Raw genomic sequence first — 16,671 nt, forward strand, 5'->3', positions numbered from 1 at the left:
AAAAATGTAACAACTTTAAGTAAAAATTTAGTACACAAAATTCAAAAAATGTTTTTGGAAAAATGCATACGAAGTAAGAATAACTCTTTGCCTTTCGAATGCGGCTTAAATAGTTTCAATTGGACGTGTAATCACAGAGATATGGACAGAACACTTTTGCATGTTTTTTAGGGGGTGAACCCAAACTTATGCACGGGAGTGTAAATGCTCAAATTCACTTGATTCCGTTTAAAATAGCATTGACATGAAGTGTCATACTAATACTCTTTACTTTTGCATTCGTTTTGCTTAACCGATTAACAGAAACTTCGTTATTTCGTTTAATATGTTGTGGGTCTCAAACCTTCAAAGTTACCCGCATTATCAAAGTTACCCCGTTTTACGGTATTTATTTTTGGATTTGCAACAGAATGTTTAGAAAATATTTGTTTTGTTCATGTATTTTGTATCGTATCCACGGTGTGCCAGAAACCGTTATTTACAAAAAAATGTCCAAGAATTTGGCACCTGTCATTCGATAGATATAGTATTCAAGCATCTTCTCCGTGAATTATTATAAATATTCTAACGAGGGAATCTATAACTTTGAAATTTGAAAATTTTGTTCTATTTTAAAAGGGATACTCAAATGCTTCAAAATATTCCAAAACGGTACATCATTATTAGTTTGTAAACTAGCCAAAAAAACATGAACTTTGCATTCAGTTTTCAGAATATGTGATATCCAAGCATCTTATCTGTAAATTTGAAATTATTTATTCGAGAAAATCAGAAATTACAGTGATTTGTATATATACTATTACTATTATAATTAGAGCTTATTTATATGGCTTTGTAATATCAATGTACCTAATTTATACGCAACATAACTAGAGTACTTGGATGTTTTGGTCCTATTATAAAGCAAACTTTGAATATTAAATTAGCACAATCAATGTTTTTACCATTAATAAATGCAACAAATTCTTGTCAATATTTAAACCAAGTTGATTAAAGAACGTGATTAATTGCCCGCTGTTGCTTCTCCGTTATTAGAAGAGCAGATATCCTTACACAAGTAACCAACTAATGCTACTTAGGATTAGTTGCACCACCCTCAATGTGTAAGTAATGGAATTCTTGTAATACCTAGTAATAAGCAATTCCGGCGTCGGTTGCGTCCGATACAGTTAAATTTGGGTTATGGAAGAAAAGTTCACGTGTTACTACCTTTAAGGAAGCCGTTGGAGTCCTCTGAACTTCGACGAGAAATCACTCGGAGTTTGGTCAATCGAATAGGGTTATATAACAGGATTCGTCTAGGTAAACAAAATGCCTCATTACAAGAATCCTAGGGAGCATCGCATCATTTTCACTGGTTACACCTTCCTCCAAACATAATAAACGCTACAACATAATGAATAAAATAAAATAACAAGTAATCCTTTCTGGCAACTCTGCTTATTACTGTGTTCGACTACTATCGCCCACGTTATACTTTCGCTGATTTTCATAGTGTAAACCGCCGGTAAATTCGCGCGTAACTGTTTAACAGTGAGATTTGTTGGTGTTTTGAGTGGTTCTAGTGCAGTAAGGTAGGAGCATGCATTTTTAATGATAATAATTAATTAATTATTAGTGCCAAATAAAGTGCTCGGTGAAAGTACTATGGCGGTACATACAAAGGTATAAAAGCAATCCAATAGAGGCTGCGATTGAGAGAGGCTGTCTTAGTATTGAGCCTTGCATGCAAGTTTCGTTGTAAGCATAGTGATTGCGCATGATATTTATACGGTGCATACTATGATGTATCTGCTGCAAATATAAATGCAGTTGAAAGAATTTATTGCTTAATAAGGATATAGTAATCGGTCCTAATAGTGCTAATATTCCGAAAAGAAGTACTCTGTGATAGCTACAAATAAATCATTAAAATCCGTACAATATATAAATTTTTTTTTTATTAATATTATTATTATTTTTTTTATTAAATTTTAATTTTAATTTTATTTTATTTTATTTTTTTTTTTTTTTTTTTTTTTTTTTCAATATATTTATTTTATTTTATTTATATTTTTTTTTTGTTTTCTTTTTTGTTTATTGCTACTGTACATATTGCTTTTCTTATGTCAGCGTTTTTAACTTGTTCTTTTTCCCTAAATAAACGTTCTTCATAATAATAACAATAAAAATAAGAAAATTAATGCACATATACGTACGACAAACAATTAAACATAAATTTTGCAACATTAAAGTACATATAGTATTCCTCACTGTTACAGAGCTCAAGTACGGCGTACAATGGAATTTACTAGAGAAAATGACTTAATCGAGAAAGAATCGTTGGAGGGAGTAAGCTCCTGTTCCTCATCAATTCTTAACACTCCTGAGCGGGAAGACATGTATGTAGATGATGACGACTATGATGATGGGATTAATGTCACTCTACTATCGTCATCTGTTATTATGGAATCGCACAAGGATTCCTTACAAAATACTGTAGAGGAAAAGCAGATGGAAGCTTCTATCGCTACACTTAACTCTACTAACAATGGAGATGAAAAAGGTTGCAGTAAGCTACCATCAACCGCTGTAGCTACAAGTGATAAAAAGCAGAAACGTCTCAATGGAGCTGGCAAGAAAAGGTTTAAATACCTCGTAGCACATGGACATAGTCCAAATGATGCTCGTATATTAGCGGAAAACCCATTCCGCGTGGTGCAACCCGATCCATCTAAGCGTCGCAGAAATGCAGACCTAAGTGAATCTACTTCTAGCGACACAAATCCGCCCAAAAAGCTTGCTCGTCAAGTTGTAAGAGGACAGTCTTCTAAAGCAAAGTCCTCAGTTCAACAGAGACTTGAACAAGCTTCAAAGGGCGGCGTCTCGTTAGACCCTAAAGAGGCTGAGAGAAACAACAGACTCAATAAACCATTGTTCTCAGAAGTAGTGAACTGTACTAGAATTGGCATCCTTCCCGAAGGCTTTCCTAACACAGAATTTACTACCCAACAATTGGTCACTATTCAAAATGCTATTCTTAAAAAAGTTGCTGAACAAAGGAAGGAACCAATTAAACCTAAATTCGGCAATTGTTTGTTCAAACCAGGGCATATGATCATTATCTGCAAAAACCAGGACACAGTCAACTGGCTAAAGGCTAAAATCTCCAATATCAAACCATGGGAGAATGCAAGCCTTATTGCAGTTGAAGAAAAAGACATACCCCGGCCTGAAATATTAGTAGGATTCTTTCCACGCAGTGAACAGGATTCTAACGAAGAAATCTTAGCTTTTATAGAAAGTCAGAATGAAGACTTAATAGTCGATGCTTGGAGGATTCTTAAGAGATATACGGTCAAACAGCATCACGTGGAACTCATTTTCACTGTTGATGCCGTTTCCATGAAGTCTCTGGAAAACTGCAAGTTTATAATAGACTACAAATTCGGAGTGGCCTATATAAGGAAAAGAAATTCGAAGGCTGAAGTTATTGAAGATAACGAAGAAAAAGCAAGTAAGGATAAAACAGGTAAATCCAGACAACATTTCGAAGGTGCTAGAGACGTTGAGATTAACACATTAAAAAGTGCTGAATACAATGCACACTACACTCTAACTACGAGTACCACTATCGTCAATCAATGCTCTCCACATTCTAAGGAGAAAAAGAATGATAAAAGCACTGTGGTACACTCTATTTCTCAACCGGATCATACTAAAAAAAGGAATAATGCGGGTAACTTTGATAGTGCGAGACCCACAACACACTAAACGAAATAACAAAGTTTCTGTTAATCAGTTAAGCAAAACGAATGCAAAAGTAAAGAGTGTTAGTATGACACTTCGTGTCAAAGCTATTTTCGTTGGAATCAAGTACCGTAATGCAGGGGCAAATTGATCACTGGGGTGAATTTGATCAGATCGGTACCAAATAATATTTATTTAGAATTAGCTTTCAAATGGTGGTAATAGCAAGTGATTTTGATTTTCCACATGCTAGTTATGATTTTTCAAACCTTGAAATAAGCCCAAAACACAATTTTATCTTGAAAAATACCGTAATCTTTATTAAATGAGCTGAAAATTTGACCAAACGTTGTTCCTAGCATGAAAATTCAGAATACTGCTTGATTGGAAGATTTCCAGACATTTTTTTCAAATATGAACAGGTCTAATGGTAAGCCAATAACTCAGAAGGTTGCAAGTTACGAATTCAAATCCCTACACTGAGAACAGCGTTGCAGTTGAAAATACTATATTAGAGGGTTAAATTAAATACACAACGCCACTTCATTTGTGCAGACTAAATTTTCACTTATTTCAAATATTTTGTGCATTCAATTTTACCATGGCACCATTTCGACAGTAAAAATTACTATATCATGGTTAAAAACTTGCAGCAGGCCAGAATCGAACCGAGGATCTCTCGATTGTCAAGCGCGAACGCTTACCGCTCGGCTATCGATGCGGTTGGATCGAAATGGAACAAAACGCGAATAAAAAGCGTTTTTGATAGCTCAATCGTGAATGGAATAGCAAATTTAAAAACTTGTTCATGGTTCTCATTACTTCAACGCTTGTTTCAGTGTACAGTTATTGAATCACCAAGCTGCTCAGTAGCTTTTTTGGTAAAGCACTCGTTTAGCATACAAAAGTCGTAGGTTCGAATCCCACCTGAGCACGTGGATTTTGTTTTTCAAAAAATCACTCATAATTTATCCACCTTTACCACGCGTAATGAATAAATTAATTTGAAATTATGCGGTTTGGATTACCGAACAGCCCAATACATGTATCAATAAATAATAGAGGCTGCATGTCGGATTGTTAATTTGTGTAAAACATAGGAAAGCATATGTGGATTTGGCGTTTAAATTAACGACATTTGGATAACCGGGTCCTTCCTTAGCCAAGTGGTTAGAGTCCGCGGCTACAAAGCAAAGCCATGCTGAAGGTGCCCCATGCGAAAATGGCAAAGAAAGCTCTCAGTTAATAACTGTGAAAGTGCTCATAAGAATATTAAGCTGAAAGGCAGGCTCTGTTCTAGGGAAGACGTAATGTCAAGAAAAAGAAGAAGGTTAACCGGAATTCGGAGAAAAGTAGCGCAACCCCCTCTTAACGCTTGAGAATCCATCATCGTAATCATCGTAATGACTGAAACTTCAAAATCAGTTTTTCTGTTAAATATTCAAATTGATTTCAAGGAATATTCACTGTATTTCGATTGGAGATTAAAATACAGTAAACATATTTGCATAAAACAAATCTCAATTTTGTACAAAAAACTGATTTTGAATATTCAGAAATTAATTATGGATTCTACTTCTTGAAGGCTGCCAGAGGGGATGTCAGAATTGTAAATATACACTTTGAAAGCAAATGAAATGAGTATAATTTGCCTGTTAATCAACAATCAAGCAAACATTCTTACCAAAAATTAGACGTTCATGCGCGCTCTTCCTTAATTTAACACCATAAAGGTATAAAGGCTTCGCTAAACCAAAGCTCTTACAAGTGCAAATATACCTACATATGTGGATCACAAAGAGTTCGCCGTATGCCTATGTAGAACGGAACTTATGTTTGGATGAATTAGCAAGCGGCTTTTCGTAATGGTGGGAAATGGAATGTGAGTCACTGGATTTCTATATCCATCGGACGCAACACCGTGTCAAGCCGAAGGCGAGTTTATGTTCCTACGGCAAATCGCGGGAGTTTGGTCGGAAAAGAGCACTTTTAAGTTGTAATTAACGCAAGCTTAATTGAAAGTCTCTAATTAAATTACGCCAGACCGAAACGGTAACGTTCAGTCCTTCTGCAATTCATACCGGAACGAATGGTTTCGGAGCGATGATTTCCTTAAAAGGTGAAGCTGGGAATGAAATTAACTTGATGGGCGGATGGGTGACTTTCACTGTGTACGCCTGCTTTTCTTCTAAGCAGTGCTTTAAGATTAGAAAATTGTAATCAAATCACAGACTGAATCATTTGAATTAAATAGAAACTAGAAACAAGCTTTAGAGTAGAGTGAGGTGAAAGTTCAAGTGAGCCATAGGTTTCTTCTGATGATTTCTAACTCAATTAAAAACATACTTTCAATGTCATGCTGCTTCGAATACTTTTCAAGTTAGCGATTTTCACTCACAATATTATAAAAATCGATCAATAATTGGAAAAGTGATTGCTATTTGTTGGTTTTGACGTATAAATTGTAAATTTCGGTCAAAATTCCATTGCATAAAACAAAATAAAAAGTGGTATCTTATCCGATTTGTTATGCAATGACGTAGCTAGGACTATCTTTGAGGTGTGTTACTTTTTGTATAAATACTTATTCAGACCATATTTGTCCCATAGTAGGGCAAAAGTCCGAATAATATCATATTATTTTCAAATCAATTGGAATATTACTCATAGCGCATGACGTTTCACCCTAGTAGCATGTAGAATAAAGGTGGATGGTTGTGTTGGCTAAGACCGTGGTCATCTTGTAAAGGTCAAAGGACCGAGTAACCTTGGGAAAGATCGGGTAACCATCCCCGGTGGGAACTTTGGGCTTATGCTGACAGAGAAGGGGAGTTTGCTTTTGCTTCTGCAAACCTGGAGCGTCTGTACTCCATGTTAGGAGCGGCTCACACCAGCGCCTGTTCCCCATGTCAGGGGCGGCTGATCATCGTCCGAGTGCCAGAGAAGAACTCTTAGCTAAACTGCGCACTATGGCCCTCCGAACATTTAGGGGGAAAGGTCCTCCGGAAGTCTAGGGGGTTTGTATCAGGCCCTGCAAGCCAACCCTAAAAATACACCATCACAGGAACGCCAACGAGAGAATACGGACCAGAACAATCGGCAAAGACCACAGCGACGAAAATGGACTAGCGATTGGAAGCTCGGTACGTGGAGCTGCAAATCTCTCAACTTCATCGGAAGCACACGCATATTCTCCGATGTTATGAAGATCCGTGGTTTCGGCATCGTAGCCTTGCAGGAAGTGTGCTGGACAGGTTCGATGGTGCGAATGTTTAGCGGCAACCATACAGGGTGTCCGCAAATTATCCGTACAAACTTTGAAGACATGGCTCTATACAATCAAGCATAATAAATTCAATATTCTTGCATGGTTTTAAACATTGGCTTACTATATTCTTAAAAAGTAAGTTTGACACATTTCCGATTTCAAATAATTGCAAAACCAGCCCAAATGTATTGAGGTGTCTTAAAGGGAACTGTTTATCGAGCTTTATGACGGAAGATAAATGTCCATAGAACTCATTGGATTTGAACCGTATAATTTTCTATTTCCAGTCTAACTTGTAGCCACTAACCTGTAGATTGCTTCAAATAATAATAGGACATTTAGATTCATCTCTTTTAAGTTTTAAAGATAACACATCTCCAGTAACTAGCGGCCCTCAGGAAAAACGTCTCCGAAAAATGGAAATTTGCCTATCTCAGTAACAAGCAATCATTTCGAAATGTTTTGAAGTTGTGTTTTGGGTTAACATGTATATGTATTATAAAAGGAACATGAACATTGATTTTTCATTGTTTTCAATACGAGATCATCATTCCAATATTTTGCTGTTCGGATAATTTGCGGACACCCTGTACTATCTATCAGAGCTGTGGCAACACACGTGAGCTGGGAACAGCTTCTATAGTGATGGGTGATATGCAAAGGCGCGTGATCGGGTGGTGGCCGATCAACCAAAGTATGTGCAGGTTGAGGCTCAAAGGCCAGTTCTTCAACTTCAGCATCATAAACGTGCATAGCCCTCACTCCGGAAGCACTGATGATGACAAGGATGCATTTTACGCGCAGCTCGAACGCAAGTATGAGCGCTGTTCAAGCCACGACGTCAAGATCATCATAGGAGATTTGAACGCTCAGGTTGGTCAGGAGGAGGAGTTCAGACCGACGATTGGAAAGTTTAGTGCTCACCGGCTGACGAACGAGAACGGCCTACGACTGATAGATTTTGCCGCCTCCAAGAAGATGGCCATTCGTAGCACCTACTTTCAACACAGCCTACCGTATCGGTATACCTGGAGATCACCACAGCAGACGGAATCACAAATCGACCACGTTTTGATCGATGGACGGTACTTCTCCGATATAACCGACGTCAGAACCTATCGTGGCGCTAACATTGACTCTGATCACTATATAGTGATGGTGAAACTGCGCCCAAAACTATCCGTCATCAACAATGCCTCGGTATAAACTAGCGCGACAGGCCCAACCGAACGTCGCCGCCGCATACGCGCAGCATCTCGAGGTAGCGTTGCCGGAAGAGGGCGAGCTTGACGAAGCCCCTCTTAATGACTGCTAGAGCACCATAAAAGCAGCCGTTAACAACGCAGCCAAGAGCATCGTCGGGTACGTGGAAAGGAGGACATGTAACGATTGGTTCGACGAAGAATGCATGCAGGTTTTGATGGAGAAGGATGGAGCGTGAGCTGCAATGTTACAGCAAGGAACGCGACAAAACGTGGAGCAATATAAAAAAGAAAGCAGCAAACCCACCTATTCCGGGATAAAAAGCGCCACCTGGAAGAAGCGCAATGTGAAGAAATGGAGCAGCTGCATCGTTCACGAGAAACGCGAAAGTTCTACGAGAAGCTTAACGCATCCCGAAAAGGCTTTGTGCCGCGAGCCAAAATGGATGGAAGCATTTTGAATGACGGACGTGAGGTGATTGAAAGGTGGACGTAGCACTATGATGAACACCTGAATGGCACGGAGAACACAGGCCCAGAGGGTCACGGCAGCGGAGGAAGTTACTAAGTCAACACGGCAGATGAAGGATACCATCAACCAGCTAAAGAACAAGATGATAACAAAATAGAAGTGGTAAAGATGATATTTGATTTGAACTCATCTAAATGGGCCCGGAGAGGTTGGCTGCCTGTCTGCACCGGTTGATTTCAGAATCTGGGTTCCGTTTCCCAGCTGCCGTAAGAATGGAAGCAAGGGGTCATATGGCCCATCTACAAACTGGAAGTTGAAAGCTATTGTGCTAGTCCAGATTATTTTCCGTCGTCTATCACCAATAACAAATGAGTTAGTGGGAAGTTATCAAGCTGGTTTCATCAACGGCTCGACGACGGACCAAATCTTCACTGTGCGGCAAATCCTCCAGAAATGCCGTGAATACCAAGTCCCAACGCATCACTTGTTCATCGATTTCAAAGCGGCTTATGATAGCATCGACCGCAAAGAGCTATGGAAAATCATGGACGAGTACAGCTTTCCCGGGAAGCTCTCAAGACTAATAAGAGCAACGATTGAAGATTTCGGGCGAACATTCCAGTTCATTCCGAATCCCGCCGGGGACTTCGACAGGGTGATGGACTTTCGTGCCTGCTACTCAACATCGCGCTAGAAGGTGTCATGCGGAGAGCCGGGTTCAATAACCGCGGTACGATTTTTACAAGATCCAACTTTAAGCGACAAAAGTCGGCTTGGTGGTGAGTTCGTCAAAAACAAAGTAGATGCTGGTAGGCGGAACCGAGCGCGACAGAGCCCGCCTAAGAAGTAGTGTACGATAGACGGTGATATTTTTGAGGTGGTTCATGATTACGTCTACCTCGGATGCTTGTTAAGGGGACACGGGAGACCGTGTTATTTTCCCTATCTTTTGTCTCACTCTAACAATTATCATCAAAACTTTGCCGAAGCAAATCTCAAGTTTTAGTGAACCGATGAAGCTGAAAATTTAATCGATTGTGCACAACATATATAGAATATAGTGATAAATTTTTCACATCCATATATGGAGTGGTACTTGAGATCTGCTTCTTCAAATGGGTAGGATGATTATAATGACGTCCCGTGCGGCCTTAACGGCTGATAACAACGTTAGTGTGAAATACGGAGACGCATCATCAGTGAACATCGCGCCTACTATGGGCTCTAGAAGAAGCTGCGATCGAGAAAGATTCACCCCCGCACCAAATGTACCATGTAAAAAACGCTAATAAGACCGGTGATCCTCTATGGACATGAAGCATGGATCATGCTGGAAGAGGACCTGCAAGCACTTGGAGTGTTTAAACGAAGGGTGGTGTGCAGGAGAACGGTGTGTGGTGGCGGAAAATGAACCACGAGCTTGCTAGACTCTACTGCGAACCATTGTATCCAGAAGGTGGCGAAAGCCGGAAGGGTGCGTTGGGCAGGGCATGTTGCAAGACTACCGGACAAAAACCCTGCAAAGATGGTGTCCACGTTGAATCCGGTTGGCACAAGAGGGCGGGGAGCACAGCGAGCGAGGTGGCTTGATCAGGTACAACAAGATCTGGAGAGCATGGGTCAAAATCGAAGTTGGAGGGACACAGCCATGGACCGAGTAAACTGGCGTGACATCGTAAACGGTGTGTTATCAAACTAACCAATTTTCGACCCAGCACTAATTTCGCTTACATACTTTGTATGAAAATCCGAAAATTGGCCCAGACTTTTTGTAGATCGAAAATTAGTGATTTTCCCCTAGTAGACTAATGGATAACCTAACTATGGATTGGATTGAACAGCTACCATAAAACTAAACATTACATACACTTCGCAATTGGATTAAATGGACAAACTGATGTGAAATTCGCTTAAAAGCTACACTTCTTCTCGATGAGAATCGAACTCACGTCTCGGATTGGATTCTTGAGAATTCCTGCAGTAACATCAACAAATATTTTTGGAATAATTCTTCCGGGGGCATTTGGATTGAAAGTTTAACAAGAATTTTCGATAGCCCTGCAGCATATCATCGACTAGTTATTACACACATATATAGTACACATACCAAGGATTCATCCAAACCCCATATTTCCTTATTATTTATTCGTTGCTGTCGATTCATGATAATACGATAATTAATAGTACCTACACATCTAGCTCAGGCTTTCAGCAGGGATTACAGAACAAGCATTACAGTTCACCATTAGTTTTATCCTGTTGTTGGGTGCATTTGGCATCATCATCATCATCATCATCATCATCATTATTATCGACATCGATTCCCACAAAATTAAGCTTGCTTTTGGCATAAGTTGTTAGTAGGAAGGGGTCGCCCATTAAATGGGACATGCTGAGCAAGGGGAGGTTTGCGGTTTGTAAGCAATGTGTGTACACTGTGGGAAAACCAATACGAGGGGAACAAGTAATGGATGCTCCCGTATAGCCGTATAGTTTCTCCGAAAATCAAACCCCCTGTGGCACCAGATTAGAGAATACATGTTGGCCCATGTTTATTCATTGTATTAGCGAACACCACACTACATCGAAGAACACCATCTAAAGCGAACTAAATATCATGCACCATTTCTGTCTGATTGATCCTGAGAAATGACATAATCCCTCCCAATTCTGTAACGATAGCGGTGGTTGAACAAATACCCGCATGAAACTTTTCGTTTGGCGGCTAGCGACAAAGCAAATACTATTACATTGTGGCTAATGCAGATAACACACCGTAACAAAAATGACATGTTTGCGTGTCTCAAGAACCAAATTATGTGTCTCTAGTAGATTTGGGGCTGCTGAATCTGATGCCGTTCTCAGAAATGTTCCAGCACGTCACAATTTTTAGCTACAGGCCGCCAAAGTTGTACAAAACACTGCTTTTATTAATGTTTACATGAAATTTAAAGTACAATTTATCATACTTTTTTGTAATCTAATCCACCAAACATGCAAAATAGAACTTGAACTTTCATTTAAGACATAATTTGATTGAAATTGCGCGATTAAATTTCGATTAAAACGATTTTTTCAACATGCTTGCAATCTCCATATAAAATTCTTCGTTTCTTCTATATGGCAAAATACAACAATTCTCTAAACCATCAAAAAATAACTTTTCCGTATCGAAAGTAATACAAACTTTGATGATAAGTATTGTTATACACATAAAGTTTGAATTCAGTGGCAAATTAAGCCAATATATTACCTTACAAGCTGGGAAACTTGCATGCAAGTTGGCTGAAATAGTCATTTTTTGCATTTTCAACAGTCAATATCTCAAAAACTGGACGTGCTATGATATTTCTGAAAACGGCAATGGATTCAGCAACCCGTAATTAAGTGAATAGCGGTATTTTGGTGCTGGAGACAAAAACGTGTTCCGCAGTGTAATGTTAGTGCAGTGGGATAATAATCAGTGAGAATATATACCGAGGTGAGGAAGACGACATTTAGTGTGAGTGACATCCGTGTACGGTGCAAAATGTATCACAACTACAAGCAAGCGAGCTCCCATAAGAAGCCGTGTAAAATAGTGACGTATTAGATTTTCGTTTACGCTTTTTCTTGTTACTAATACATAGCCTTTGCTTCTTCTTTTACACCTTAGTATATATTCTCATTGGATAATAATGTTTTCTAACCTATTTGGGAGAGGCATCTCTAAATAAAGAAATAATCATGCGATTTACTAATAGTAATTATATTGTACATACAAACCATAACCATGGCGTATTTTTTGCTGGCATACAACATGGTTGGCTCGAAAATTTGTTTGAAGATTAAATGCTCACTTTTATCACAATTTAAACATACCGTAAAACGGGGTATCTTTCACGGAGAAAAAAAAATGATAAACACAACCAATTATTAGTTGTTGGGCATTTTTTTAAATTATCGGACAGGTTTGGGCCGGAGGTTCTCCGATTTGCATGAAATTTTCACCAGAGGTAGAGCTCGTGGATATATGACCAAAAGTGAAATTCAAAAAAATCATAGTGGCCTATTTTCCCGGAAAACTCTAGATGAATTTCCACGATTTTCCTATATACCTCAAACTTTAAAAATTCATATCTCCTGAACTATGCATCGTAGAACAAAAGTTTTTTAGTAAAATCGAAAGGAAATTTTCTCAGCAATCCATTAAAAATATAAAAAGAAAAACATTTTCGGGAAAATTTTTCACCATGTAGAAAATTGTCGGAAAAATAGCGAAAAAACTATCGTCTGTATCATGAAAAATTTCCAAAAAAATATTTTTTGTTTCATTAATCCATACTCTAACTTTGGTCCTTAGACGCCAAAGTGGTATCTTTTACCGTTTAGGCGCCAGAACTGAAAAACAGATGACCACCCGCACGCTTTCCATAGGAAAATGTGTCCTATTGTGGGCATCATAACCGTGCGCTAACGGCGGCTGTAATTTACACGCGTTGTAAGTGCAACGCAGTAACCCATCCTTCCCCTTCCAGTCAGAAGAAGCTTTTCGTCAATCGGAGCACTCTCCATTGGTCTGTTGGGTGTTTTATGAGTCCTTTATCAGCAATGTTATTTAGTATTAAAGCTAATAACCTCTATGGGAACCGCACGGGAAGTTCTTACAAAAATCAATCATTATGCTAACGTTTGAAAGATCAAATCTCAAGATCCACGTTCTTTGAAAACTTATCAATATTTTTAAATATGTTGTTTCGGCCAGGACGTTTTTCCTACGTTGTGTCTTTTACGATTCAACGGACGACAAATCAAACGAACGACTTTCTGATTTACTACCACTGAGAGGCAGCATACCTACTCAGTGGGGATACAAGAGAAACTACATTCTTACAAGTTAAATGGGTGCGTTTTATACAGGCGCACAATACAGACCGACAAAACATACAATAATTATTGATTACGCGCGTTCGCTTCTCAATACAGTTTGGCGCGCTGTTGGGCTGGCGCCATCTGTAGAGGATGCACGCTGACTGGCAGTGGATTATTCCACAGCAGCCATCAATGGAACAATAGATATCGTCCCTGAGTGTTATACAGTTGATTGATATTATATACATACAAATACTATACTGTATTCTTCTAAGCTACAATTAGAATTTAAATCAGATATGTTTGCTTTGTATAGGAGACAAAACAGAAAATTTATGCTTGCGCTTTTAGTTCATTATCTAATCATTTGATAAATTGACCAAAATTGAAAAAAAGCAAGTGAATTACAATTAGCACTTTATGTATGCATAAACATCCTTTTTGCTTGGCAACTACTTGATACTGAGGGTCAGTACCTATTACCAATATCATTACCAATATTATTTAATATAAACATTGCTTTCCATTAAAGACTGTTAGTCTCAATAGTAAAGGTTACGAACAAAGGACATACAAAACACCCAACAGACCAATGGAGAGTGCTCCGATTGACGAAAAGCTTCTTCTGACTGGAAAGGGAAGGATGGGTTACTGCGTTGCACTTACAACGCGTGTAAATTACAGCCGCCGTTAGCGCACGGTTATAAGGCCCACAATAGAACACATTTTCCTATGGAAAGCGTGCGGGTGGTCATCTGTTTTTCAGTTCTGGCGCCTAAACGGTAAAAGATACCACTTTGGCGTCTATGGACGAAAGTTAGAGTATGGATTAACGAAACAAAAAATATTTTTTTGAAAATTTTTCATGATACAGACGATAGTTTTTTCACTATTTTTCCGACAATTTTCTTCATGATGAAAAATTTTCCGGGAAATGTTTTTCTTTTTATATTTTTAGTGGATTGCTGAGAAAATTTCCTTTCGATTTCACTAAAAAAATTTTGTTCTACGATGCATAGTTCAGGAGATATGAATTATTAAAGTTTGAGGTATATAGGAAAATCGTGAAAATTCATCTAGAGTTTTCCGGGAAAATAGGCCACTATGATTTTTTTGAATTTCACTTTTGGTCATATATCCACGAGCTCTACCTCTGGTGAAAATTTCATACAAATCGGAGAACCTCCGGCCCAAACTTTCCGATAATAAAAAAAAAATCCCCTGTTTTCAAACTAAAGTTTGGGTCGAATATTGCACCAACAAAATTTTAGTTTGACGCAGCCTTGTGCGGTGGTTGAAACAAACTAATTTATTGGTTGTTTATTTTGAGGCTTTACATTTAAAATCAACAAAATTTTTGTTAGAAACAAACTAGAAAATGATTGTTTTGTTTGACATTTGTAGAAACAACCAAAAGTTTAGGTTGATTCAAACAGGTAATATTAGGTTGAAATTATCAATCTTAAATTTATAACAGCTCGTTTCATGCTACTATTTCTAATCTATAAAATATGTATGACTGCACCTTTAATCGTTACAACGGTGAAACGTAAATATGATTTTTCAACAAACTATGAAAGGTTCATCACTGTGAGTGTCGACATAAACTCTGATTCATAAATTATTTATGTCTTATTTTTTTTTTTCAAAACACCTTTTTCCATTTACCTTTATTTTTGTAATTAAAAAAAACTTTGAATGGTTCGACACTACGAGTGTAGACTTACGAAAGGTTCACTTTATTCAAGATACTTTGAAAGGCTCGTCACGTCAAGTGTCGGCATAATTTTTCTCTACATAAATATTGTTCATATCAAATGAAAATATTTTATTTACATATAAACATGTTTATATCGATCAAAAAACGATCAAATCACGATCAATTGATGGAACATACACTTCGTAGTTGTTACTACGTGATCAACCAGGATAGTGATATTGCACAGAGAACCACTCAGATGAAGCTTGGGTTTTAGCTTTTTTTCCATCTTCAATGTACAATCACACTACCCTTGATATTTATAAATTGATAACGACACCGGCCACGTCCTTATGTCCATCGGGGAGAGGAAGGAATGTTAATAAGTTAGCCGTTGTTGCTAGAAAACCGGAGAATATCCTGCATTTCCTACAGCTACCTTGGAAGTAAGATTGTTTTGTTAGTGATGGATGAGGTATTCGTCTGTATGGATACCACTGTGGTAAGCGATTAAATCGATATAAATTCAATTCTAGCGATAGATAGAACTGATGATGTTTGCGCCATAATGACGCAGAAAGATAGAGAACGACAGCTATTAGGAAGATTGTTACAAATATGTGAAAGGGACGGGCCTGGGATTGAACCCACGACCTCCTGCTTGCAAAGCAGAAGCGATAGCCATTAGACCACCAACCCCGTCACATAGAAACATGTTTATATCTCACCAATAAGTATTTGTCATGGTCTAATCGCTTATTAAAGTGAATCCTGTGACCAAACGATCCTCTCCATTAAAAAACATCCCTCCCAGTAAACTTTGTGGAGATGCAGAGGCAAACACGGTCTCCAAATAGCAAAGCACACTAACATTCCTTCCCCCAATCCCACCTGACTGCAAGGACGTGGCCGGCGCCGTTATTGACCATGTATAAATAGGGCCACTGAATTATGCACACTGAAGAAGATTATGGTCAATCCCAGCCGATCTTCTAGTTGATTATTTGTGCATTTTTACTGACTTCGGTCAATCACGGAATAGTAACCATTGATATGTGTAGTCAGTCTAAGCTAAGCTAAGCAAAGCTAAGCAAAACGAATGCAAAAGCAAAGAATATTAGTATGACACTTCATGTCAGAGCTATTTTCATTTAAATCGAGAACATTTGAGACTTAATACACGAATATTAAAAATTGATGCAACTTTAGCAATTTTGAAACGTTTACAAACAACCTGTTCTAAAATCACTAGTTGATATTGCTTTGAATAGTTCGTCACTTAGCACTTGAATATGGTCTCAAATCTCTTAGCGAGAACCATTTTTACAAACTGGGACCATTTTTGTAATCTGTCAGAAATTCCCATTTAACGTTAAACGTCTAGAGGTATGCAATGCCATATAAATGTTAAATGTCAATTCATTAAATTTTGTTCCATTTATACACCATT

Source organism: Aedes aegypti, chromosome 3 (genome assembly GCF_002204515.2).
Source record: "Aedes aegypti strain LVP_AGWG chromosome 3, AaegL5.0 Primary Assembly, whole genome shotgun sequence".
Lineage (NCBI taxonomy): Eukaryota > Metazoa > Arthropoda > Insecta > Diptera > Culicidae > Aedes > Aedes aegypti.